The sequence below is a fragment of the Panthera pardus genome, unplaced genomic scaffold (assembly GCF_024362965.1).
Source record: "Panthera pardus isolate Hobbes unplaced genomic scaffold, ASM2436296v1 HiC_scaffold_10, whole genome shotgun sequence".
Lineage (NCBI taxonomy): Eukaryota > Metazoa > Chordata > Mammalia > Carnivora > Felidae > Panthera > Panthera pardus.
The window spans coordinates 1,992,064-2,019,666 of NW_026526655.1; the positions used below are offsets into that span (position 1 = coordinate 1,992,064).

General features: G+C 60.0%; 1 protein-coding gene across 4 annotated transcripts in view; it reads left to right on the forward strand.

Annotated features, from left to right (window-relative positions):
* The first annotated feature begins 3,270 nt into the window (after positions 1–3,270).
* HDAC4 (histone deacetylase 4) overlaps positions 3,271–27,603 on the forward strand; it is a 291,067-nt gene continuing 266,734 nt past the window's right edge. For 2 of the 4 annotated variants that reach the window (XM_053902900.1, XM_053902905.1), the window contains exon 1: positions 3,275–3,526. The gene's annotated coding sequence lies outside the window, so the exon portion shown is untranslated. Of the gene's footprint in view, positions 3,527–27,603 lie in introns of all 4 variants that reach the window. The other 2 variants (XM_053902909.1, XM_053902908.1) reach the window with 2 other exon arrangements.

Sequence of the window (27,603 nt, forward strand, 5' to 3'; positions counted from 1 at the left end):
CTGACGTGACTGGAAACTTTCCGTCATGTTTTTCTAATGCATATACAATGCTAACCACAATGCTTGCCATATAGCAAAGCTTGGTAAATAGTAGCATTTATAATTATTGATTGAATGTATATCTGAAAGCTATTGGTTTTTTTTTTTTTTTCCTTTTTTGTGTATTTATAATTGGCCACCTTGCTGAACTTCTAGATTTTTTCTTTTTTGAGTCTTTGGGGTTGTCTTTATTTTTGATCGAAGGATTTTTTTTTTTTCCTTATTTCACACTGGGATTCACTTCCTTCCTGAAACAAAACGCTCTGAGTTTGGGACTCTCTGTAAAACGCCTTTATATGAAGCCCCAAGTGGACGTTGCCTGGTGTTTGGATTGTTTTTCCACCTGCTTTCCCGGCTTCAGTGTTAGAGACCTTCCTCTCATCGTGCGGAACTCTACGGGTCCTTACCAGCCGTGGGTGGTCTCCTTCAGCGGGCGCAGCTGCTCGGGCTCCCACGTTCTTCTTCAGAAAAGGTGAGTGGGGTTCTTGCCTCACTCCTCTGGAGGCGCTCTGGGGAGCGGAGGCGAGGCTCCCCGGCACACCACAATGTGACTGCTCATCTCTCTGAATGCAATTCTACCTTCCAATTAGTCCCCCCCTTGGATTATACCCAGAACTCTTCCATGTGACTCTTTCTTCAGGCACGTGACTCTCATTTTGTACTCGTGAAATTAATTTTAGTAGACTTGTACCCATTTCCCCTGCATTTTCTGATTATTGTACACTTTTAGTAATCCGTGAAATAACTTTGTAACTTAATTTTTATCATCTGAATGTCACGCAGCCACTGACAGTTTCACCTTGTATGAACATTTCATAAATGTACCTCCTCTATCAACGGCCAGGTCGCTAGTGGAGATCTTCAGCTATGCCTTCTGTTTTAAAATTCTGAAATTCACCATTCGCTGCAAAGTAAAGCTATCTTATGACACACCGTTTCTACTTAGCATGTCCAAGGTTTTCTAACCATTACTTATGATTTCAATACGTTTAATATATTATAAAATCGCACATTTTCATTTTGAAAATTCTACATTTTTTTCCCCTCCAGCGCCAACGATCAAGAACAACATTAAACACTAATCTCTGCTCATTTCTAAAGAGAAAGGCCCTCAAAACAAGCAGCCACACATCTCTGCCAGCACCCCACAGGCCAGCTTTGTCACAGACACTCCATCAGGCTTCACCACCGTTGCCTCTAGGATTTTTCTAACATTGATAATCAAACTGACCTGTTTTCTGATTTTAAGTTCTGGAGATTTGACAGGGAAAAACAAAAAAAAACACACAAAGTTTCTTTATACTACAAATAAAATAATACCACAATGCATTAACTTTCACTAAAACTTCCTTCTAATTTTCTCTCCTGGAAAAACATCTGGGCCATAAAAGCTGGAAAGGCCCAGGTTTCAGTGGATGAGTGAAGTGTACCCCGTGTCTCTGTTAGATGATGGTGGACACCGAGGGCGGCCAACGGTGGGGCAGCGCAGGCCTACCCTCTTCTCCCCCCAATCTAGTGGGTGACTTCCGAGGACCAAATCACCCCTGGAGATTTCTCCATGGACTTTTCTTCTGTCATGACCACGTTGTCAAGGCAGGTAGCATTCCCGTTCCACCGCACCCGCCTGCGTATCTTCGCGAGCGCTGCAGTATAATGCGAGTCCAGGGTCACGTTAGGGGAGCCTGACCAGTAAGTACGTGGCGGCACTGGAGCGGGGAAAAATCCCTTGGGTTCAGTTAAATGATCTCTTTAGAGTCTGCCTTTCTAGGAAAGAAGCTGCTTTAGTGATGAGACAACGTATTTAACGAACTTTCATTATTAAGATCTCAAGTTTTCTCAGTCCCTAGTTTGGGCTGAGAAACACCTTGCGAGGTTTCTGAGCATCCTGCCAGCTGCGAAGTTTTCCGGAAGCAAACTAACATCACGCAAGCTGCAGGTGCCTTGCCGAACTTTGGCTGGAGGAAGCGCCTTTCAAACAACTCCACGGAGCCCGGGCCCTCCGAGTCCGTCGCAGCGCGGTGCCAGCCCGCAGGTGCCGCCCGCGGGCACCCGCACGCTCCTCGCGGGTGCTCCCTCCCACGGGGCCACAAACGCCACTCCGGAAAGCGGGAGGCGCACGCAGGCCGCAGGGCGAGTACCCTGCTGCGGGGGGGGCACAGGCCGGGGGTGGCCGCAGGTGGCTTTCCGCGCCCGCCGCCGGGCAGCCCGCGGGGTCTGCAGGGCCGGCGGGACACGGAGCGGCCACACCACGCGGCCCAAACCACCCCGACACGGCAGCTCACAGCCCGGAGCGCCGGGTGCGGATAGGTGGCCCGGGACCACCGCGCGCGGGCGACTCTGGCCGGCGGAGCGCACCGGGCCCGCTCCCCGCCCGTCGGGGAACAGCCGCCGGCCAGCGCCCCCCCGCGCCCCGCAGGCCGCGTTCCCGCCGCGGGGCAGGGCGGGGCCCGCCGCGCCTGCGCACTCGCCCTCCGCGCCGCCCGTGCGTCTCCCGGAGCACGCCGCACCACGTGACCGCCGCCAGTACCCAAGATGGAGGCCGCGGCCAGGCCCGAGCGGCCGCCTGTCTCAGCCCGCGCCCAAGAGTGCGCTCGCTAGGCGCGCAGTCCCGATCACTAGGCCGGCACAGGACAGCTCTTCGGGGCTGCCGAGTGGAGCTCGCCAGGACCAGGGCCCACGTTTACAATCACAAGCAGCCCGGCTCCCTGCGCTTTCTCAACCGCGAAGCGCCCAGCGACTGGCGCCTGGAGCGTCCTTTGGTAGCCACGCCCCCCAGGATTGGCAATTCGAGCAGCCAACGGGGTCCAGGACGTGTGCGGGAAGGCGGGCAGAGGCGGAGCATCCCTGCCGTTTGTGCGGCGTCTGGCCTAGCGGTTGGCCGCCGCGGGACGAGGGGCGGGAGCACACGGGGCGGTACCCGGGGCCCCAGTGGACCAATGGAAGGACGGCCGGGCGGCCGGGGAGGGCGGTCGGAGGGCGGGGCCGAACCGTAATTGACGAGCTCTTCGTTAGAAATCGGGCAGAAGGGAGGGGCCCGGGAGGGGAGGTGATGCAAGGCTGGCGCAGCCAATGGCTGCAGAGCCGCCGGCTGGGGGGCGGGGCCGGGGCGGCTGACGGGCGTCGGGCGGGGCCTATCAGCGCCCGGCTCCGTGCTGGAGGGGGGGAGCGGCATCATGGTTCAACGTGGGTCAATTTTTTGTGAATGAGGAGGGGAGGTTGTGGGGCCGCCGCCGCGGAGCACCGTCCCCGCCGCCGCCCGCGCCCGAGCCCGCGCGCCCGCCCGCGCCGCCGCCGCCGCCTCAGCAGCCTGGGCCCGGCGCGCCGCGGCCGCGTCCTCGCTGTCGCCGCCGCCCGAGCGCCCGCCCGCCCGCCGCCGGCGGTGGTGGTGGTGGTGGTGGTGGTGGTGGCGGCGCAGGCTGAGGAGATGCGGCTCGGAGCGCCCGCGCGGGGCTAGAGCGCCCGCCCCGCCGCCGCCGCCGCCGCCGCGGTAAGCGCAGCCCCGGCCCGGCCCCGGCCCGCGGGCCATTGTCCGCCCCCCCGTCCGCCCCCCCTTCCCAGCCCGCGGGCCGCCGGCCCCACGCCCCCCGCCGCCGCCGGCCCGGCAGGTGGACGCCCGGGTCCGCTCCCCGGCCCGGCCCGGCCCCGGCCCCGTGCGCCAGGCCGCGCGTGGCGCCCAGCCCGTGGGTTTTCCGGAGCGGGCGCCGGAGCCGGGCCGCCGAGGCCGGGCCAGGACGGCCGGCTGGCCTCCGGGGGGTGGGGTGGGGTGGGGAGCACGCGCGGGGCGCCCGCCCAGGCCGAGCCCGCGGCAGGTGGGCCGGGGGCGCCCGGAGCCGGGCGGGCGCCGTTTATGTAACTTTGTCCAGGGCTGTGAGTTTGCAGAAAAACGTCCCTCCCCGGGGCTCGCGGCGCGGGTGCCCCGGTCCGTGACGGGAGGGGTGGGGGTGCTGCCCGCGACCCCGGGAGGGTGCCCGCAGGATTTCCACGGGCCGAGCTGTGGCCCGGTCCTGCCCAGATGGTGGGAGCCGCGTTTCCCCGCGTTGCAAAAACACACCGCGGGATTATGAGCAAATTATCTCGTATTTACATTTAACGTTGAAATATTTGACACTGTTACAGCACGAGACCGTGCGTATCAGTTGGAAAGGCCGGGGGTGGAACCCAGTGTACTCATTTAATGCACATCAAAAATTTGTAATAACTTGCAGCAGCTGATATGAGTGTTTTCTTTATTGCATGTTGTAAATTGACCTGCTGTGACACAATTTTCAAATAAAGCGTTGCAGAAATTAAACTTAAGTTATTTTAAAACTAATGACTTTCTTAACTAAATCTTAATTGCATTACTGTAGAGACCTACCTAATTGCTTGCTGAGGGCGGCTCTGCCCTCGGTGAGGGAGGAAGGGGCCTGGCCAGTTAGTTTGCTTCCTCTCTTTTCTCTACTCAGGCTTTTCTGTTTATTCCCACAAACCACCTAAGCATGGAAGGCCTGGGAGTAAACATGTAAACAGCCCTCACCCAGCGCCAGCCCAGCAAGAAGATCGGGGCAATGCTGGTGGGTTTGCACCTTGGCCTGGTTTCACTTTTTCTTTTGCAATACGATCGAGGTTGCCTGGAGTTTTAATTGCTTCTGGTAATTCCGTGCATTATGTTAGGGATCGTCCTATGAAACTGATGTGATTTCAGAATTGAGCCAGGAAAGGTGGTGGTTAGTGGGGATCGGGGAGAGGAAGAGGCATTGAATTAGGAAAACTCAGCTGCTTGTACACAAATATACACTACAGCAATTACAAAGCAACAAAAGTTATTGCAGAATTTTGCGGTAACTATGGCAACACAATTACTCCATTATAATTGGAAATGCAAAATGCCACCCTGCTAGAGAAGTTTCATCAGAATGGAGTTTTGGATATCAAAAATAGGCGAGATTTAATTTTTTTTTTTTTTCCCAGGTAGCTCCTGAGAAATCTCAAATCTGTGTTCAATTATCTATTTTTAAGGCTGATCCAGCTTTCCCAGATACTCTACTCCCTTGGATCTGTGGCATCTTTCCCCAGAATTCACATTTGTGTGGGAGGGAAGTATTTTCCTGCCTTAAAACCACACACCCTGACACATTGTAAGACTTGTATAGCTTTCTGTGTTCTGGGCTTTTATTTTAAAGATCAAATACCTTCGTAAGGAGAGCAGTAATCAATCAGAAGAGAAGCAGATTTATGCAGCAGGGAGATGTAACACTGCCCTCTTTAGGGTTAGTCCTTTCTCCTGCAAGCTGGCAGCGGGAGTGCCTCTGGGGGAGCCCCGGGGGGCAGAGGAGGGGGGGGGGATGACTGTGGACTACTGTAGGCCTCGGGACCAAGGACAGATGTGGCCTAAGCAGCCCTGAGCCAGAATGTTCTGTGGTCAGCAGCTTCGCAGCCATGCAGAATCAAACTCCACATGCCATGTTCTCCGAGGCCTCGGGGGCTGTTAGGGCAGCAAGGTCGACAGAGCCACACGGCACCCCGTCCGCGTGCAGCTGGGGCGGCAGAACTCGCCTTTGCGCGGTCAGAGACCTGCTTTATAAGGGTGCCCCTCTTGGTGTTTACCAGGGGCACTCTAGTTCTGGAAGTTTCCAGAACACGTTGTGGGGTTGCTGCCGTTTAATTTCGTTATAACTTTCCTTTTAACTGCTGCATATTTATGCCCAGTAATCGACTTCCATTTTCCAGCTTCATTGTGAGGCTTCAATGCAGCATGAATGGCTTTGAATTTCTCATCCTTTGATGTTGGGGGTGGCACCAGGGCAAAGGCGACTTTGTGCAGTCTTAATTGCCAGAGCAGAAGAAGCATTTCATCACTCCTGTAGAATCCGTCCATACCGTTCTCTATTGAAAACGGCTGGGCTTTCATCACTCAGAAGCTGCCCCGGGTACTAGATTAATACCTGATGCAGGGAGCGAGGGAGACGCACAGAATGAGAGGCAGCTGCTGGCCCAGAGGCCGCGGGCGACAGGCTGTGGCCAGGCTCGGGCTCCTGGACCCGAATCGGTGCCTGCAGCTGGGGGTCTGGGCCAGCCCGGCCCGGCCTCCGTGTGTGGAGGCCTCAGCTTCTGCCCACACTCTGCGGCCTGGGAGGCCGGGCCTGAGCCCCTGCCCCATCGGGTTGGGGCAGGCGTCATGTTGGGAGGGGTTTTTGTTTCAATCTCAGGCAGTCTGCATGGGTTCGAGGCTGTTGTCGGGCTTGACCTTAGGGGAGGGTGTCGCGTCCTTTGGTTTAAGTCAGAGGAAGGGCTCCCTGTCAAAATTGATGCTCCATTTTAACAGACCTTCGCAACATATGTTACCAGAGCATTTCCTTTGGGGGAAAAAAATGTCCCGAAGGAAGATCTGTGAGTTCTCTTCCTAGGATCAGTTTTCTCTTCTCGGGGTCTGTTTAGGGGTGCGGGGTGGGCTGTGGCATCCGTGGCCGCTTGAATGCCTTTTCTGATGTGCCTCGTCCTGCGTTTCCTGGAAAAGAAATGGTCCGGGGCCCTCCACCGGTGACCTCTCCTTGGGATCCCTCCATGTAACGTTGGGGACAGATCATCTGCCTCAGTGGATGCGGAACCCAGAGCGTTTCGTAGCGAGGAGATCCGAACTCTAGCGATTGTGGCATAGCCTGCTAGCTAACATGTAACAAGCCCGTGTTGTAAGGACCCCTCCTCAGGACGGGGTTCCCCTGTACCCGTTTTGCAGAGGAGGAAACGGAGCATCTGCTCCCCGTGGCTGAATCAGGTCCCAGATGCCGATTCCCTCTTCCCTTCCACGCCTCTGCTTCCAGGCCAGGGATGGTCTTGAGGCTGGGAGTTCAGTGTTGTCCAGGCTTTGGGGAAGACATGGCCTCTGTGAGAAGATGACAGTTTGGGGTATCTTTTGGGTTCAGTGGGGTGTCGACTGTTGCTGGAGCGGCTGTCGCTGACACCTGAGTTTTGGTAGGGTCTGGGAAGTAATTCTGGCTTTCTCGTGCTGTCTGCTGGTGTGTGTGTGTGTGTGTGTGTGTGTGTGTGTGTGTGTGTGTGTGTGTGGCATTGTAGGACTGGAAGGGATCTTTTTAAAAAAATTTTTTTTAACATTTATTATTGAGGGACAGAGAGAGAGCGTGAGCAGGGGAGGGGCAGAGAGAGAGAGGGAGACACAGAATCGGAAGCAGGCTCCAGGCTCCGAGCTGTCAGCACAGAGCCCGGCGTGGGGCTCGAACTCACAAACCACGAGATCATGACCTGAGCCGCAGTCGGACGCTCGACCGACTGAGCCACCCGGGACTGGAAGGGGTCTTAACAGTCTTGTTAGCTGGTGTCGGGTGTAGCCCATGCTTAAGATCTTCTGAGCCTGCCTGGGGGCTGGTGAGGATAACAGAGAACACCCCGTGTTCCACATCCATTCCAACCAATGAATGCACTTCGCCCTTAACTGTTTTGTCGGCAGGATTGCCTTGGAAGATTTTATTGGAAGAAAGCATTCGAAAGATCAAAAACTCTGAAAAACTACTAATGTAATCTATCCTTATCGCAACGCCACGCCAGAAACCTTAAAGAGAAGATGTTGACAGAACCGCGTAAGAATGAAAGAAAATTCTTTTTGGCAAAAAATTCCGTAAGTGAGGTTAAGAGACAACAAGAGAAAGAAAATACATAACACGATGTGCCTACGTGAGCTTAATAGACACTATGTAAAGAGCTGTTGCAAACCAGTAAGAAAAGGATGAGCATCTGTATTGTGAGATGTGCAAAGCCTATAAATGATACAAATTACAGTAGCTAATGTAGAAAGCTTAGCTTTATTAACGGAGAATTTTAGGTGAAAGATTTCATTATGCCCATCACATCAGCGAAGGTTGTTTGATAACACCCCCTTGGTGGTGATAACAATAATTCCTATCTTATAAGGTTTTTGTGAAGTCGAAATGAGTTATTATGTGGAAATTGCTTAGAATAGGGCCTGGTACATAGTAAGCACAATATAAGTGTTGGTTGTTGTTATTATTTGTTCTCTGGAGAGCAAACTGATTACTTAATTACTCTCCAGAAAAGTCTGTGAGTCAAAAACTTAAATGGTCATTTTTCTGATCCCAGCAATTCTGTTTGTCGGGACTGTTGATTCTTAGGAAAGAACGTGAGAAGTGCTTAGGTGTCCAGATGTGTGTGGGAGATCTTTTGTCCGTTGTTCATAAAGGCGATACTTCTTAAAAACATTTCAGTATTTTCTTCCTCGGAATGTGCGTGCACGGGCTCACACGTCAGAAGCGTGCAGCGTGTTAAGAAAGCAGGTCCTGAGCAGTACTCAGGGTATCTATCTATCCATCTATCTATCTATCTTTCTTTCTTAACTACCTGGGTCTGTAAAGTGATGATGGCGGTCCTCTGGGGTGTCAGGGAAATGTCCTGTGAGGGACTCTCGTTGACTTTTCATAAATGTTGGTGTTGCATACATGTTTGCTCCGAGCATGTGTTACTTTTTAATAGTAATACTTTTTTTTTTTTTTTTTATCCCTGCTATTTCCACTGGTGAAAAAAACCCTCTTCAGCTTGATTATTTATAAAGGAGAAAAACCAGGTCCTTGGGAAGTTGATAAATATGCTTAGCATTAGAAGAATTTAGGGGATTTGGTTCTCCGACTCGCCTGCAAGCTCTCCTCTCGGGGAGCTGGCCTCCTGGGTCTGGGCTGTTGTGGCACAGTCCGTATGCTGTACGTGTGGTATCCTCAGTGGTCTCTACCGAGAGTAGGCCTGTACCCTTCCTTCCCTTCTGCAAGACCCTGTTATGGCCTCCCCTTGTTCTTGGGATCCTGGAAGGCCCGCCTGACCCTGGCCTCTGTTTTCCCTGCCTCATCTGGTAGCACCTGTCCTGTGCCCTGAGCTTCGGTCTTTTTACCTGCTTTGCTTCTCAAGCCCCCTTCGACCTGGAGACTTTGTCCACACTGTTGCTGGTCCTTGGCACTACGTTCCCTCGTCTCCCTCTTCCCTGACCCTCATCCGTGCAAGGAACTGTGACACATAAGTCCAGCATCCTTTTTTAAAAAAACATTTTTTATTAAAAAAGCTTCCTTAATGTGTATTTATGTTTGAGAGAGAGAGACAGAGCATGAGCTGGGGAGGGGCAGAGAGAGGGAGACACAGAATCCAAAGCGGGCTCCAGCTCTGAGCTGTCAGCACAGAGCCCGGCGCGGGGCTCGAACTCACGGACCGCGAGATCACGACCTGAGCCGAAGTCGGACGCTTAACCGACTGAGCCCCCGGGCGCCCCAGCCCAGCCTCCTTTTGATTCCTTGCTGACAGGGTCCAGCGGTGGAATTTCAGTAGCTCGTTGGGACATTGGCGGTTTGGTGTTCTCTCTTCTTACTAGCTGGGGGCTCCAGGGGCTTGAGGGGCTCCGAGGGCCGCGTGCCTGCTGCGTGTGCCCAGTCCTGGTGGTGGAGTTGCTCTATGAGGGAGTGGGGGAGCGGCTGAACAGGGGGCACGGCGTCGGCCTGGGTGGAGAGCCTGGTCGGGGACCGGTCTTCAGGCCTCGCGGCATCTCTGCTTCTGCCCGTGCTCTGGAATCGCCTGCTTCCTCCCGGCCTCAATCTGGAAACTGCTTGGTCCTGATTTGGAGACGACATACTTTTAAGTGGACACCATCAAACTTGGAGTCAAGTGGATTCTGGCGACGCGGCGAAGTGGCACATGGGGCCGCCGTGTGGGGCCAAGGCCTGTGCGCACAGCCCGTCCCCGGCCGGGTCCGGGGCTCCGGTGTCCCAGAGGGCGAGCGCGGCTTTTATTAATGACACTTCCCCGTTTGTTTCATGTCGGAATTAATGACATTATTTAAGTCCTTTCTTCCCTAACCTCATAATTTTAGTACGATACCCTAATACGAGCTGTGTGTAAACATCTTTGGTCTCCTCCGTTTAGAGCGGTGGATGTCCGGCTGTGTTAGTTTACTATTGTTTACGAAGTACTCCGTCCGCGTGAGTCAAGTGCTTTTGTTGGACTGAAGTTTGAGCCGGAGACAGTAAATCAGTTCTTACGGCCGACAGCCCGAGCTGGCCTTCCAAGTGGGGGTGCCGCTCAGGCGGGGACCGGGCCGTGTGTTCCCGCAGAAGCGGCGTCATCTGGCGTCTCCCGTGCTGTTGCCGGAGCGGGTCTATTTCAGACTTTGGAAGAGAAGCTTCTGTGGCCCCCCCCTCCCCCCCCAGGCCCTCTTTGCTGGGGGTGTGGCAGCGATGGTTGTGGTTGGGAGCTTGTTCCCTACAAGTTTCCAACGGGTCGGTCATTATCTTACAGGTGCTCAGCCTGCCCCCACCCCGGGAACGGGCGTCCCTCACAGGGGTGGCGATGCACCGTGACCGCTCCTTGCCTTGGGGGGCCTCGGGGGCAGATGCAGAGGCCCCCTGACTTGACCAGGAAGCCCCGGCCTCTGCTGCGCGAGCTTAGACGTCGGTGGGGACAGGAGGAAGAGGGGGCGAGCACACACAGGTGCACTGGGGCGTGGGAAGCTGGGGGCTCTGGGGGCCAGTGGGTGCAGAGCCTGAGCCCGGTGAGCCGGGGCCGGAGTTTTGGGGCCGCGGCGGCCCGCTCTGGGGGCTCCGAGGCCGCAGCGTGTGGGGAAGGGCCAGCTGGACAGACCAGGGGGCTTGTCCCCACGAAGGGCGGTCTGCTTGTACCTAATCGGGGAATCAGGGTTTCTGCGTGCCTCTCCGTTCTGGTTCCTGCGAGGTGCCGTGTGTCCGGCTTCTCTTGGTCTAACCTGGTGGAGGCAACACGGTTGGGGAAGCGGTGTGTGCGGGACCTGCCACGAAGCCCCCCGGGTGGTCCGCTGGCCCCGTGTGCTCCCAGCTCACGCTACGGGGGCGCGGGAGGGCCTTCCCTCCTGCATCCAGTGTCACTGAGAGGACTTTTCTGGGTCCAGGACTCTTTAGAGTAGTTGTGAGGGCCCAAGCTCGGTGGGAGTCGATGAGGAGAACATTCTGGAAGGGACCTGAGCCAGCCTCCAATCCAGCTGTCGGTTTCGTATGTGGGGACTCCAAAGCTAACTCTGAGCTCCACCTGGCCCCCTGCAGGGTCTTTTTCCACAGGTACTGTGTCCTTAGAGTGTCCCGGCCCGAAGCAGGGCCCCGGCAGGTGGACAGATCACGGCGGGGGTTGCAGGCCCTTCCGGGCTGGCATGGGAGGCTCCCCCCCTTAGACGTGGTGTTCCAGCCCCACCGGGGCCGAGGGGTTGGCGCGTTCTGGTGAGCCTGGCCCCCACCTCCCCTTTGGGGCCGTGGACGCCTAGAGGAGGTGAAGTCGCCCGGTGAGTCTGCGGGGCCAGGGCGTGCAGTTGGGGTGGTGACCGGTGTGCGTGTGAGGGCGGTGGCCCTCAGTCAGCGTGGGCCTTCAGAGCGAGTCACGAGGAGCCGTTGGGGAAGCCGTGGTGCCTGAAGGCCCGCCCTGCTCTCAAAGTCCTGCGTGGTGCTGCCCTGGGAAGGCGCTGGGCGGCTCCGGTCCCCATTCCTTGTGGTCCCGTTCCTTGGAAAGCCTCGCTTTGCCAGCACAAGGGGCCGTGTCGTCATTCCCTCCTCAGCCACCGGGCTGGAGGGACGCATTGAAGGACGCGTCCCTGGACCCCTCGCTTCTTTCCTCCGCCCCGGTGAGTTCTTTCTCCGAAGTTCATCGTTGTCCTCGCACTTCGAGCACGCGGCTGGTTTTGCAGCCGCCCGCACGCGTGCCCTGTGGCCAGCCTGGCCCGCGGTCCGCCTGCGACACCCCACCTGCCGCGCACTCCCACGCACCCTGGGGAGGCGTGGGCCGGCCGCGGGGACCCCCGGCCGAGGAGCGCCCACTCCCCTCCCGGCCCTGACGGGAGAGTTGACCTCTGGGGACCTGGGGTTACAAACAGCACTGTGAAGTGTGCCCCCGGCTCCTTCCCCGGGTCAGAGCGCCCTTCTGTGCGGGCGTGGGTAACGTCCGTGCACGCGTGTGTTGCGTTTTGGGGAAGCTGTCGTTTTCACAATTCTTGGCGTTAAGTAGCAGCCGGGGCTGCGCTCTGGCGTCGGGCGCTTGAGTCCCAGGGCTCCTCTAGTGGACTCTTCCAGGTGTGGGCGGGGGTGCCAGCTCCGTTTCTGTGGTGCCCGTGGGCCTGCGGTGTGCGGGAGGGATTTCCGCAGGTGTAGACGTGTTGTTTTCCGTGGGCGGACGTGGGTGTCGGGTCAGACCCGGGTCGAGATCTCCGCTTCGCTGTGGTGACCGTGTGGCCTGGTCTCCGCGAGTCGGAGGTGCCGGCTGTAGGCGGGAGGCCGAAGGGGCTGCTGCGGGGTCGGGGGGCCTGTGCCTACGGCTCAGCCCTTCTCCTCCCCCGACCTCCACCGAGGGGAGGGTTGGTGGCTTTGGTGTCCCTTACGTCACTTCAGGGCCCCCTGAGGTCCCCGTGCCGGCTCAGGGCGTCTCTGCCTGTGTCGGCTGAGGTCACAGCAGGGTGAGCGCCTCCCCGGAGGACCTCAGTCACGTGCGGGAGCCAGTCGTCTGTCCGGGTCTCCGCGGGTGCTGTCTCTTAGTCTACAGAGCTCTTGCCCTTGACCGCTCACAGCACCCTGCACACAGCACGCCCGACACCGGCAGCTCCCAGGGCGCCGCTGTGCGCGTCAGGGACCCGGAGGGCCTTCTGCTGTCGCACACGGGGCTTGGGGCATGGCGGCGGCTGTCCCGCTGCGCCTGGGCCTCGGCCACGGTGTGACTCGTCCCCGGGCCAGTGGTGCCAAGGTCCCCAGCCCCGAGGGTGATCCGTGAACATAGGTGATGGACATCTCATGCCAGGATTTCACCGTCCGTGATGCTTGCTGGCGTTCTGGAAAAGGGAGCAGCCCCAGGGCCACCCGGGTGCGTGTTCAAGTCCCGTTGGGGGTCGGCCCCGTCTCCGCTTCTCTTCGCTGTTCCACGTGACATGTCAGCTACAGGACTGGGTATCCCTCCCCTCCTGCCACCGTGCTGCTGTGCTCTCCGATGACCCTCTGCTGCGGGCTGGCGGCTCGAGGGGACCTGCGTGGCCTGGGTACGGTTCGGGCAGAGCGGGTGTGGGGCGTGGGGAGCAGGGGAGGGTGGTGAAGAGCTTAGCGGCTGGGTACTTCTGGTGCCCTGTGGGCACAGCCTTCCGTAGGTGGGACCGCGGTGGCCTTGTTGTAGGACCAGGTAGCCTGTGGTGAACAGAGGAGCACGGAAACAGGAGATCAGATTGTGTCCTCTCGGGGATTACGGGAAAGGGTGTTTGAGGGATTCTCGGGAGTAGCTCTCAGCCTTGAGCAGGAAGATGTTTCCGGCAGTTGGCCGTCACATGGGATCTCTCCACGGTGGACTCACAGAGCACCGTGTGCTTCAGGGAACGGATTGACTTGCTTTCCCGGGAAGTCAGGTGAAGGGCTGGCAGGGTTCAGGCAGGGCTTGATCCAGCTCCTCCACCTCGTCGTCAAGACGGGCTCGTTCTTTCCCCTGTTTGGGAGCGTCCGTTCCCGGCCTGAGGGGGTCCTGTGAGCTGCTCTCCGAGCTGCAGGCACACTGGTTCATGCCCCCGGGAAAGAGTGTGTTTGTCCCAGCACAAGCCTTGGATCCATTCTGCTTGCTGTGGCTGAGGTCGCTTGTCCACCTCTGTACTGTCACTGGCCGTGGGTGTGGGCCGCACGGAGGGGCTCGGCCTCTTCCAGAAGCTGGTTGGGGAGTCAGCTTCGCTTGTGTGGAAATCACTGTGGTTGGAAGGAAGGGGAGAGGGGCGGGTGCTGAAGAGGGACCTGGTGGACAGCAGCCGCCAAGGAGCACCCTGCCCTCCGCAGCCCTAGCAGCAGTTCCGGAACAGCCTTCTGTGGGGGTCGCGGGGGTCGAAGGGCTCAGCAGGGTCCAGAGACGAGGCGCTGACCAGGACCGCCGTGGCAGCGGCCGCTGGGGCACGCCGGGTGTACCCCGGGCACAGGAAGTCTGGGGCATGTGGCTAGAGCTGGCCTGTTGGCAAGGTGGGTAGGGGGGATGGGAGTTCATCAGGGAGATTCCTCGACTCTGGCCCTCCACCGGCTGACCTGCTGGACCCGCCACCCCTGGGAGGGGCCCTGGGAGTGGGGACAGTGGAGCCACAAGATGGCAGGGGCCGGGCCTCCTGATGCCTGTCGACGGACCGACCCCCTGCCCTCAGGGGAGTGTTCCCAGGCAACCCAGGAGGACCAAGGCAGGTATCCGAGAGCGCTCCGGAAGGCGTTGAACCTGTGTCAGCTCTCCTGCCCAGCACGGAGGCGGGCACACGCTGAGGGTGTCCTTGAGAAGGCAGAGGGTGAGTCCTGCCTGCTGTGGCACACTCGGGCCTGGTGGTTCCTGGAGCCCCTCCGATCGCATCCGCCTCCCTGCAGGCAAGGGGTCCACACGGAGAGCGAGCTTTGGCATCAGGTGGATGTGTCGCAAAATCCCCCTTCACATCCCTCCCACCGTGTAAGTGGCCAGATATCCAGCTTCCCTGTGCCTCAGTCTTCCCATCAGCAAAGTGGGCGTGAGGGGCTCCGCCGGGGAGGACTGTTGTCGTGATCAAGCAACATTCCGAGGCCAGTGGCCTCTATGGGTTGGGAAGGATGCCCGGCTGCATCCCACGGTATTTCTTCAGCGCCGGGCACCGCGGTGTTATTAAATGTCATCCGTGGGTCCTCTCCGCCTCACTTCCTCCCAGCTGACGGTAGAGGAGGCAGGGTGGTGGGACGGTGGGCAGCTTGGGTTCGAGCCAGGCAGCGCCGAGCCCAGGCCTCTTCCCTCACACACTACCAGGAACGCACAGCACAGCTGTCCGCCCCTTGGGCAGAGGCGCAGGGCTCGCTGTGCAGTGCGCTTCTGGGTCGGAAAAGCAGTAGCGGGGGCCGGACGTTGTGAAAGGGGGCCGGGTGTGCGTGGCTGGCCGCGTTCAAGCTGCACCCCGGCCGTTCCCGGGTGCGCTCAGGTCTGCTTTCTGTCTGCACGGTCAGCACATCGAGCCCCTGGCCTGGCTGAGCTGCGGGGATTAGCCGAGGGGTGCCCTGACGGCCCGGGGGCCTCGGCCTGGCTCCAGCCGCAGCCCCTGCTCCTGCTGACAGAATGCTGGGCCTTGTCAGCTCCCCAGGTGGGGAAGGGTCCCGCCCCAGGAGGTTTTACTTCGGTGGCAGGTGCACCCTCTCCCGGCTGTCCTGTTGGTGGTGACGGGCCCTGTGGTCAGGTGCACAGCTGGGTCACTTGTGGTGGAACTGAGCTTGGAGGAGGCAGTTGTCCGGGGCGGGGGTGGGGGGGAGTGGGACACCCGGTGCGGCCCCTGCTTGTGGCCACGCTGGCTCCTGAGGGTGGGGCAGCTGCGCCCGAGGTGGCCTCCTCCTGGCCCTTTGTCACCAGTGCCCCGTCTCCCCTCTCTTGAGCTCACGGTCAAGTTCTGGGATGTATGGCCCCGGTGCGTGCGCCCCAGCCCCGTGCACACGCCCACATAACGTGTGCACGTGTGTGCACGCCCATAGACACACGTGCGTGTACTTGTGTGTGTGGAGGCACGCACAACACGGGGGCACGTGTCAAGTCTGAGAGTCTGGCTCCTCTCGTGATTCCCGTGGACGGAATTCTGCCGCTCACCTCGGGCCGCCCACCCCTTAGCGAGGAACGGCAGAGCTTCTGGAACGGTGGTGCAATGAGGTCCTCCCTCCGCAGCGTGCTGTCCTCACCCCCTTGCCCAGCCCTGAGCACGGCTCACGCTTTCCATCCTCGGCAGCCCGGCTTGCTCAGGCAGGGGCTGCGTGCTCGGGACCGTAGCCGTGCACGCAGTAGTTTTCCTGTTAAAGGGGCTAGGGGTCCTTTTGGGCCGGGCTCTCTCTCTTCTAGACTTGATGGGTGCTTCTTAAGGGGGTCCGGCAGTTACCCCTGGAGCCACCAGCTTTCCCCTTTTCTGGGGTCGGGCGCCGGCGTGCTCCCGTCGATGGCTCCTGGCTCTCGGTCAGCTGGTGCCCTGGCCCCTGAGGCCTCCAGCTGCCCCGGGCACCCACAGGACCTGCTTCCTGGGGCCACGCTCGTCTGGAGCCTTTCCAGGGCACGGTGCCCCTTTGTCCACACCAGCCGGTGAGACCTTGAGGGGTGGCGCGGGGCCCACTCGGAGCCAGGATTCTTGCCTGGCTGTGGCAGTGGCCCCCTCGCCTGTGGTCCCCACCCTCTCCTAGCTGTGCCTCCGCTCCCCGTTCTCCCAGCATTTGGCTCTCCACGCCGGGGGCCTAGACCGCTACCCTGAAGCGTGCTCCCTGGGACCCTTCCCTCTTTTGCCTGCCTCCTGACCTCATCAGTCTTCTCCTCGCCATGTCACGGCACACCTGCGTGGTGGTCACAGCTCCCCATTCCCGAACAAAACTCGGTCCTTTGCCTCACCTGTGGGGGCTCTAGGGCTGGGTCCAGCTTCCGCTCCCCACATTCCACCATCTGTGACCTTTTCCCGGCCGCGTGGACCTGCCTCGACCTCGTTTCCTGGGCTTTCCTGCCCTCGGCCTTTATGAATGCCCGCGTCAGGCTTGCTTGGGTTCCCAGGACAGCGGCAGGAGACTGCCTCTTTTGGGTGGCTGGGCGGCTCCCTTTTGATTCGGTACAGAGAAGGTGCATTCGTGACCTCCTGCTGTCTCTCAGCCTGACCGTCGTCTCTCCTGGACTCTGTCCTCTTCCCGCCTTGTAATGAATAACAGATGAGGCGGCCACGGTTAGGGGCTCCCGAGTCCTGCTGTTGTCACGCCGTCCTCTGGAAGTCCCCAGGGGCGAAACCAATAGAATCGGGCCATGCGTGCGTGTTGTTTGCTGTCTCTGAGCCTTGGCCCCAAGGCTGGGCTGTGCAAGGCGGGGCTCTTTCCTAGGCTTGAGGTTGAGACGAAGGAAGCAGGTAGTGTCTGTGGCCACCGTCCCCACGTTCCCAGGGCCTGTCTCTGCCCCCAGCTCCTCCCACTGTAGGGCTGGGCTGCGAGTGCCGAGCTCACGGCTGGAGCCCCCATCCTTCGGCTCTTGTCCCCAGCAGCTCGCCCCCTGTGCCGAGGAAAGACCGTTTTCTTAGCTCTCCATGGCGCGGACAAGGTTGGGAGGCCTCAGGCTACGGGAAGCAGAGGTTCAGAGTCTCTCCCAAAAGGTCCCTGGGCCTGTGACCACACCAGGCCCACGAAAGACTGGGCAAGAGAGCCGAGGTGCCTGTGCGAGTAGGAGGGGGTCCGGAAGAGGCCTTTCCCTCGGACGCCCGCCCCGTGATGTGCACCGAGCGCCCGCGCCGCCGCCTCCTGCGCCCGGGCCACGAGGAGATGCTGAGAGCAGCTCCAGGCTCCTTGACCCACAGGCTAATGTACTTGGGAGTTTTGTGGAAGCTGCAGAATGTTAAACTGTTGTGCAGCTAGGCCCCACCGTTTTCCTGACTTTGCACGGCAGCGGGGGACACCCGTGTTCCTCTTTTTCCCCCGGGGTGTTCCTGGCTCCCCGATCAGAAAGGTGGAGGCGGGCCACGCCCTGTCACTCGGAGCGAATGCTCAGATGATCACGCGGTTCGCCTTCCGGTGGCCTCCCCAGCCGGGGTCCCCTTCCCAGTTTCCTCCCTGCCACGGGGCGGCTCTGTCCTTGCCTCCTCTGCGCTCCGCAGGCTAGCGTGGCCTTCGGGTGTTGGGGGGGGGGGCAGTGGATGCCGGAACTGAATCCGAGTCCTTGCGGGGCTACTTTACTTGGGACGGAGAGGAATGGGCGGCGGTCAGCCGGCAATCTTCCGGCGTGCTGGATTTGCAAAACGAACTTTTGCTTGTTCCTTCCCTGTGGACACGTCTGGGTTCTCAGAGGCGCCAGGCGTGGAGGCACCTGTTCTGGCCGAGGGGTGAAGAGACCGGCCCTGGCCTCTCCTCCCGTCCCGGCCCTGCCCGGTGCCATCAGGCCTGTTCTCCGAGCCGGGCTCGCTCTCCCAGCTGCCAGCGCGAGTCTCCCTCTTTCGGATTCCAAACCCCCAGACGTCAGACCTCTGAGCTGCTGTGTGCGGGACCGGCCCGACCCACCGCAAGAAGAGGGGGCTTGGAGCAGCGAGGGCAGCAGGGGTGCTCAGCGAGGCGGGCACCGGGACGGCCACGGGGAGCGGCCGTGGCTTCCTGGGCACCGGACTGGCCTGAAGGGAGAGAAACCAGTGAGCCGGACGGTTAGGGAGGTTCGGAGCCGCGGGAGTAACACGCGAACGCGGCCCGTGGCGGTGCCACGCAGCAGGGGCGCACGCCTCACCTGGGTCTGTGGGTGAGCCGCGAGCTGGCACGGCAGAGCTCCCGCCTGGGGTGCGCTGGCCTCGCCCGGCCTGGCCCTGCCCGTGGGAACGCTGGTTCTCCCCACCGTGGGGGAGACCCCCTGCCCGGGGCCCTCCGTGCTCAAGCCCGCCTCCGACCCGTAGCGACGAGAGCCCCGTGGCCAGTGTCTCGGGCGGCCGATCTCGGCCGCCGCGGAGGGGTCCCGAGGTCGCAGATCAGAGAGGCGTCTCGCGCCAAGCCTTGCTCTCGTGTTGCCGGAGAGCTTCCGATATCGTTACCGGGAAGGGAACCGAATGGGGAGAATGGATCCGCTCTACAAACAAGCGGTTACTGTAATTAGGGAAAATACTAATGACTTAATCCGCAGCAGCACGTTTTATGACTGCCTTGATGAGGAGAGACAGGCTGGGTATCACACACACGCGGGCAAATAAATCCGGTGATTCTGCTGTTCATTTAAGAAACGGTATTTCCGGCTTTTGCAGCGACAGTTTAATAATTAGGGTGCCTAATTTTAATCTGCTAACGTGGGTGCGCGCCCTGCCTCGCTTGGGAAGCCAGCTGCTGTCGGTGTGGTTCTGTGTAGTTGATTGCCGCGGGAGCCAGGGATCAGGGGACCTCAGGTAAAGTCAGGCTGTCGCCTGGTGGGGCGGTGTGAGCTCTGCGGCACTCGGGTCGTCCCTCGGGTCTGGTCTGCCCGGGGGCCGGGTGCCTGGGGGCCGGTGTGTGGTGCCCAGTGAGCCTCTGTCAGCCGATGGAGCCCGTGTCACAGGGGACCGGGCGGTGGCTGCGTGACCGCCCCTTCGGCCCGAGTCCTGCACGCGGGAGGCCACCGCGGGGGTCCTCACCCAGGGCGGCTTTGATGTCACTGGTGAGGCTCTTGTCCTCAAGTGCACAATACTTTTAGGACGAAAGTAAGCGACCACGTGACGTGCATCTGGCCCGAGATGGGTTTGTTTCCGCTGCCCAGAGATAGAGCTCGAGCAGTAATATTGAAACCACTCAGGGTCAAGTTACATACCTCATTTACCAGGTTGGGGTGAAGAAATGAAATCAGCTTTCATTTGTGTTTTTCGCATGTGAATAAAGCGTACCTTATTCTCTCTCTTTCTTTTCATTTCCCTTTCACGTTTGAAAAATGGGTTTCCATCCCCCAGAACTTGCATTTTCCTGGCTAGACTGTGTTTTGCATGCAGATGTAGTTAGAGACAACCAAGAGGCATGTTTGTGTGGTAGTGGCTGCATAAAAAGAAAGGGTATTGCTGAATTGGAAATCGCGCGTTTAGAATCTGCTAACACCAGGCGCGAGTCGTTTGTCCCCGGCCCAGCCGGCTGGCTGCGCGCTTCATTGTCCTGATGGAGGGAGGCAGGCCCTTGACCGCAGCCGTCGCCCGAGCATTGCCTGCGGGTCACGTGCTCACTCAGTGCAGACGCACTTCGCACGTCCTGATGGGGGTGCGGGTGGGGGCTTGGGCCAGTCACTTCCCGCCGTTTTCTTGGGCGATGGGGACACGCGTGTCTGTTTGCTTTGTCGTAAGCCGGAGGTGCCGCTGACCGGGGACCGCCGGCTCGTGGTAAGTGCCCGCTGTGCTCTGGGAAGTCAGCCGGTGCATTTCCTTATTTCCGCAAACGGATTGCGAGGCTCAGGGGAGAAGTCCACTCAGCGCACGCGGCTGCGAAGTTGGGGACAAAGAAGGGAAATATGCCATGCGGTAAACCGCTGGGGCAGTTCATTGAATTTGTGCGTATGTGTGTCTAGCTCCCAAAAGAGATCTTCATTTTTAACTGCGGTGGGAAGCACGTAACTTAAAATTTGCCATCTTAACCGCTTTTCTGTGCGCAGCTCCGTGGCACCGAGTGCGCTCTCCTTGCTGTGCAGCGGATCTCCGGAACTTTTTCCTCTCGTAAAACCGAACCTTCGTTCCCGTTAGACGTCACTTCTGGTTAAAGACCGGTGGCTCTTGTTGTTCTGTCGTTTGCCACCTGTGGGGGAGGAGATGGGAAGAGACAAACACTTGTGTGTGTGATAATTATACATCTTTGCGAATATATAAAACATATGTGTACACGTAAGTACGACACGTGCAATACCGCGTTGCGTATAGAAAGCACAACCCACTGTGTACGATGTATCGCTAGCATCATACTGACACATTAAGTGTGCACGTGCACGTGTGTGCACGTATGTGCTCATGCTTAACTCACGGGGAGCCCTTGGAGAATGTCGTCAGGCCTTCTGCAGCCTGTTCCTTCCAGTTACCGTGTTCCACGTTCCCAAGCCTGACCGTGTCATTCCCTTTCCCTAAGGGACGTGGCTCGCGGGCCACAGATTGGCCCGTGCCGCCTCCCCGAGCCCACCTGTCTTCCTGCAGCACCTGCCAGACTGGTCGGAACCCCTCTCCTACAGCAGTTTCTCTGTAACTGGGAGGGGGCTTAGCTGACTGCACCCCCGCCCTCAACCATCGGCGCCCTGGTTCAGGGGCTGAACTTTGCTCACGGACATGATCGCGCTGAGGCAGGGCTGCTGGTCCGAGGCACAGAGGACCCTGCAGTTTCCAGTGGCAGGGGCGACTGAGGGGCCCTGTGGTAGAGGGGAACCCCGGGGAAGGGCAGCGCCCAGCCTGGGGGCTCAGCACGGCTACGTGGCGTTACGGCCAAGGCTGGGGGGCTGGGCGGAGGAGGGAGCGTGTTCTGGATGGAGAGGTAGTGGAGTGGAGTCGGGTGGCCCGACAGCTGGTGGGCGCAGGCTGGCTCAGGCTTTGTCCCGTGGGCCACGGGGAGCAGGGCCCTGAGGGACTCTCTCTGGGGGTGCAGAGGAGTGCAGGGCGGCGGGGGGCTGGCCCCGAAGTTTAGGAACCGCGAGGAGGCCTGCAGCACCAGACAGGTGTCAGGGTGGGCAGGTCCGGGGTGCGTGGGGACCTGCTGAGGGGAACGGTGTTTGAGGACTTGTCCGTGGATAATCACCAGCCTGTCCGTTGTCAGCGCGTCCTGTCTTTTTCCCCGGATGTGGCCCGCTTGTGTGTCTCCGGTGATCCCACGCCTGCCGTGGACGCCAGGACTCGCACGAGCTCCTCCTTCCTGGCCGGCCAAGCCCCCTTTGCCCCAGCTGGCCAGGGAGCGGGGGCACTGGCACGTGAAGACGCGGCTGCACTTAGCAGATGGCCTTCAAGCCGTGCCCGTGGCGCGGACACTGGTGGGGCAGTGCTCCCTGGTGACGTCTTCCTGGGCTTGACGGAGACGGGGGCGGAATGGGACGTTTGGAGGAAGGCCACCCTCACCCTGGCCGTGGTCCAGCGACAGATGCCCCGGGCCAGGCCGAAGGGTCCTGCGAGTGCCCCCGGCTGCGCTGTCCAGTGTGGCGGCCCAGCCTGTGAGGACGCGGTCCCTGTCCCAGAGGAGCTGACTGGGAATGACCCCCCCCCCCCCCCCCGCCTTCTCCGTAAAAGCCTCTGCTACGAAGCCTCTGGTCCGTGAGGCGCTGGTGTTTTCTCACTGCCGTCATGGTGCCGGAACATTCTGCCTGGGCTTATTCGTGGAGCCGGGTTCCACAGGGGTCCCCCCTCCCACCCCGCACCCTGGTCTGCACTGTCAACGTTTGTGACAGCAACACAGTACTCCCTTGCTGTCTGCTGGGGTTTCCTCCAGGTTTCTGGAGGCATCGTTGGCAAAAAGGATTGTACATACTTAAAGCGTACAGCGTGCTGATTTGACGCAGGTTGTGAAATGATCCCACGTCGGTTAATCCCTGAAGACGTCCCTGCCCCCACACGATGCTCAGGACCCGCTCTCTGCAATCTCCCGTGCACAGCGCAGTGTTACTACACGTCGTGCCCGTGCTGTGCGTCGGGTCCGTCCCATCACGGGAAGGGTGTGCTTTTGACCAACACCTCCAGGGCCCCCCTCCCCAGCCCCTGCCTGCTGGTTTTCTTTAACTGTCCCCCAGGCGTGGTCACTCCGGTCGGAGCGGACAAGTATCAGGGTCTGAGCTGGATGGGGCGATTGGGGGCAGAGGAGTGGCACCCGGGCCCTGATCTCTGTCTGGTCGTGGCTGGTGGGCGTTAACCATCTCGGCCTGGCCCACGGGGTGCAGCGTCTTCTGGGGGCAGGTCCCGGGCGTGGCCGGGAGGCGAGTGGTGGTGCCGCAGATGGAATGCCACGTTATCGCCCACGGCGGACACGTGCTGTAGGGCCACGGCAGTCAGCAGAGCGCACCTCCTGCTTCATGGCCTGGTGACGGTCCAGAGCACTGTCTAGAGGGTTCTGCCGAGGGGGCCGCGACCAGGCAGCGCCTTCCTGGGGGCAGCGGGGGTGGGGTACCGGTGCCCAGCATTTGCCAGCCCTGCTCTAGGGTGAATGCAGTACGTGCCGAAGCTTGTGGGAACAGCACGCGTGAGTCGTGGGGGGGAGGGGGGCGGGCTGTGAAGGCGACAACGATGTGACCTGCCAGGGGGGGTGAACCCCGGACACGCGTCCTCTTCTCTGACACTCCCTCCCCGAGGGTCGGGCCGCGTCTGGGCCGGATGACGGTGCCCGCAGTGCAGGTGCTGGTAACTGGCGAGAGGTGGGGCCTCCTGGGGACCCGCATCTGCTTGGTGGCGGGGCGTCCAGACCCCTCCGACCTCCAGATGCCGCCGTGGAAACACCTGCTAAAAACCCCTCGTGGTGCCGGGGGAGGGGCAGCCCACAGCGCCCTCCCCCTCGTGATCTTCTGGATGAGACCTCTCCTCCTCGTGTTGACGTGACTGTTTGGAGTTGCCTGGGGGTGGGTGAGGGTGTGGGGGGAGGGGCCGGCAGTTGTGAGGGTAGGCGGTCTGCCTGCTCCCGGGGCGTGTCGCTGCCTCCTGTCTCCCCGGGCAGTGGTGCCCGGCCTGGCCGTTAGGACAGGCGGTGAGTGGCCTGGCCCAGGACACCAGGCACAGGGCGGGCGTTCGGGGAACGTTTGGAGGAAAAACGGGCGGAAGGGTCGGGTCGGGCCCGGTGGGGAGCTCAGAGACGGGGTTCTGCCGCCCCCTGGTCAGCGCCGGCCCCCGCGGCCTTCCTCTCACACCTGTGGGTGCCCCTCCCGGGCCTGGGTCCCGGGCCTGCAGCCCCCGGCCCCCTCCTGCGTGGCCGCTCTGTCCCGCTCACCGCGTGGGTGGCCGTGCCCCCAACACGCCGGTGGCCCTCACACGCTGCGCTCCTCGCCGACGGCTCAGCCCTCCCAGGTCTCTGTTCGTGCCTGCGACCACAGGTCCCCGAGTGCGGGTCCAGCTCGCGTCCTTCCCGGCCGCGGACTTGGGTCTCCAGCCGCCCTCCGGATCTCTCCCCTTGGGTTCCCACGGATGCCACACACTTCCTTCTTCGGCCCTGAGCCCACCACCTCTTCCTGCCCTCCCCTCCAGATCCTTACGGGTGGCCCCCTGCCTTCATCCGCACTGCGATCTGGTCCAGGGTTCCTGATTCAAAACGACTTCCCTTCCGAGCCGCGAGGCCGGTGCGGCAAGGGCGCAGGAGTCCTCTGCCCACCGCAGGGCGCTTGCACATGCCAGGTGCTGGCCGGGCGCTTGCCGAGGCCTCTGAGCGCTGGGGCCGCCTCCCCCTCCCCCACCCCCCTCCGGGGTTCTTCGCTTGTTTTCGCCCCGGTCCCTCGTTTAGTGAGACTGGGGACGGGGTGGTCCCCTAAGACCTGCGCGCGGGCTTGGTGCGCTGCGTCCCCGACAGCACGGCCTTCGAAGCCCAGGCCTCCGTCTGTACTGGCCTTCAAAGCCCTGCCCTGCCTCTACCGGCCACGCCAGGCCAGCCGGGTCTCCTGTGCTGGGCTGCTCGTGTGTGAGTGAGGGCACGCGTTTGCTTGTGGGCGCGGGGGTGCATCTGCGCCTATCATTGTGTGAATGAGCGTGCGTGAGCGCGGTCAGCGCATCGAGCAGGCTTATGAGTGGGCGCGCTTGCGAGTGTGACTGAGCGTGTGCGTGTAGTCGTGTGCGCGCGCACCATCGAGTGGCTGAGTGTACTTTTGTGAGTGTGTATCAGTGTGCGTGTGTCTCCACTCTGAGCGTGTGTGTTTGGGCGCATGGGTGAGTGTGTCTGAGTGTGCTCGCGTGCACGCACCTGTGCAGGGCCCGGCAGCAACGACAGGTGGGCCCTGGTGGCCGGGGGTGAGTCGGGACTCAGGCCGATGTCGGCACAGACGCGGCGCCGGGGGCTGAGAGCGGGAGCTGGGGCTGGCGGGCACGCCGAGGGTGCCCTGGGGTCCGGTGGCTTTGTGGGAGGCCCCGCCGGGGACAGCGGCTGCAGCTGTTTCACTTACCCAGTTAGGAGACTGCGCGCTGTTGACACTCCTGGAGACGCCGATGATGTATTTGGCTGTCTGTAACTCATCCCGACGGTGGTTTTGAAGCGATACCTTGGGAGAACGGGACCTCAAGCGAGCGATGCAGGCTGGTCCCGAGGACGAGGGAAGAGCCTGAGAGCAGCGGGGCTTGCCCGGCCCTCGAGGCCCTGCGGGCACCTGGCCTCCCCGCTAGGCGTCCGGCTGGGAGGCAGATGCGGCCGTGGCGGTCCCCAGGATGGCCGCGAACAGCAGGCCACGGTGTCACCTGAGCGTGGCCAGCCCTGCACACCTGTGCTTGCTGCCTTGGGCGCCTGATCTTCTGGTTCAGACGTTTCCAGAACGTCGGTGTGTTCCTGACGGGGCCGGCGGCGGGGGTGGCGGGAGGGGTCCTCCTATCCCCTTCACCCTCTGGATGGCTGTTGGTGTTGTATTGCCGCTCTTGAAATCCCTTTCCCTGTGTGGCCCCTGGGGGAGATCGGGATTCTGCTCCGGACCTGCTGGTCACGGGTTTCCAGAGCAGGACGGGGGGGCTTGTCTGGTGACACGCGTGGCCTGCCAGATCGTTTTCCAAGAGCAGGGGATGGCAGTGACGAATGGGGTGGCAGTGGGACTCTGTCCCCCGGGGGACGTGGGAAGTGCGCCCGAGAGGGACGCGATGGCACTGAGGGCAGGTGCTGTCGGGCCCGTGCCCTCTCTCCGCCGGGACGCCCTCTGCTTTCGAGTTCGAGACTTAGGCTGTGTTTTGTCAAAGGCTAACCACAGTTCTCCGCATGTCCTCTGGCAACAGCCGCAGGCCCACCGAGAGGGGACGCGTCCGTCCCCGGCGTGCCTCGCTCTCTGACGCATCGATCTGGCAACAGCAGGTACTAACAGGTGCCTGAACGGTGGATGCCCTGGGAGAAAGCAGAGGTTGACTGTTATTCTGTGTCTTCATTGTCCGCGGCACTTTCTCTTTCTTTTTTTAAAATAAAAACAGCTTTGTTTTTTCCCTTCTGATAAAAATGCTCCCTCTAAACAAATAGCTTCGACGATAAGTAAGTTCAGAAAGTGGGAGTTTAAGGCACCCTCCTCTGCCCTGACAGTCACGGTCCTGGGGGATGAAGCCTGCCCGGAGGCGCTCACTGGAAGCTCCCGGTGAGAGGCCAGGGCCCCCAGCAAGGCCACCGCATGGGCAGGACCCCGGGCATCATCTGACTGCAGTGCGGCCGCTGGGCTGGTGGTGCTGACCCTGGTGGTTGGCGTGGACCCGGGAATAACCGGGGTGACTGGGCCCCCTGCCCTTGGAGACGGTCGCGCCTGACTCAGAGTGGGTTCCCTTGCTTTGAAAAGTCCAGAGGATTCGGGGTTTGGGAAAGCCCCCTCCAGATACAGATACCTCGCCTGTGGGAGACAAGGACGTGCTGCCTGCCTGAAACCCTGTCTCGGGCTTTGTGGGGACCTTGCACAGCCCCGAGGCACCGGCAGAGGAGGACTGTGCACCAGGACCGTGCAGGCCAGTAAAGGAGAGGCTGGCCCGGGGTGCCCAGTGGAGTGTCATTGTCCCTCTTCCCTTAGGTGCCAGACACCCTGCCCCCTCACCCTGCTCTCCCCTCGGGGACCCCACTCTCCGGCCAGGAGGAAGCCCGTGGGGCCGCTGGCCGAGCCTGTCCACTTCAGCCCTAGCAAGCAGGTCGGTCTGCCTTGGGGAGACCACGTCCACGTACAGAGTTGGGGGGTGGTATGCACCAGGTGGGGTTCTGCTGTGGAGTGTGGGGCCATGCACGATCTCCCGTGCCCTCCATCTCTGCTCCCCAAATCCGTCCCCGGCCGAGGGCCTCGTCTCTGCTGGCTCCCATCTCTTGTATCCGACACCTAGAAACACAGACCGTCTCCTGAGGGAGAGTGTTGGGGATACGTCTACAGGGCAGAAGTCTGGTCTCAGGATCCCTTTATGTCCTGGAAAATGAGCGGGGACCCCAGAGAGCGGTTGTTTAAATGGCGTATGTCTATCGATACCTAGGGTATTAGAAACTGCCACAGAAATGACAAAAACATCCATTTCAAACTAAACCCATTACAGGGTAATATGACAGCGTATTTTTAATGAAAATGATTATTATGTAAAACAAAAAACATAGAAGAGAGGCATCATTTAGCATTTTTGCCCGTTTCTGTAATGTCTGGGTTGGTGGAAGACAGCTGGATTCCCATATCCGGCTCTAACATTTAATCTGTTATGATTTCTGGAACATTCCACCATACACCCTTGAGGGAAGAAGAGGGAGAAGGGCAGACAGCATCTTAGTGTTACTATGAAAGCAATTTGGACTTCTCAGACCCCCTGTGTGGGTCTGGGGGGTCCCTCAGGACCTGGTACCACTCTTTGACCATCCACTTTTAGAAAAAGTGGTTTCTTTGTGGTTGAGGGAAGGAAAACAAGGAGGTTCAGCCTTTCATTAACAGGAGCCGACCAGGCATTTGGTTGACAGGAGTCTACTCTCACCGAGCTGTTTCTCTCCTGTGACCGTTGGTGGTGGCAGGTTCCTGGCTTGTTGGTGAAGTGGGGTGTCCTTGCGTTTATGGCGGTAACAGTGGAAAGGTTAGGAGGCTGCCTGTCGCCTGCCCTGGGGGGTCCTGTGTACGCCCCGCCCTGAGTCCTGCTTTCCTGCGGGGGTGGAAGCCATCTGCCTGGGGCATCCTGGCCTCGGCCATCTCACGTGCCTTCACAGCCCTTGGACGTGAAATGATCCCCTACTTCTGGGGCCCCCTGCCAGAATTTTTTCCTCCAAAATTATTCAGCAGCTACAGGAAACAAGTATTGTCTTATCTGGAGGCTTTATCCATTTGAACCCTTAATCTAAAGAGTTTATTTTATCAAGAAGTTTATACATGTTAAAACGAAGATATGGGGGGGCTCCTGGGTGGCTCAGTCAGTTAAGCGTCTGACTTTGGTTCAGGTCTTGATCTCACACTTCGTGAGTTCAAGCCCCATGTCGGGCTCTGTGCTGACAGCTCGGAGCCCGGAGCCTGCTT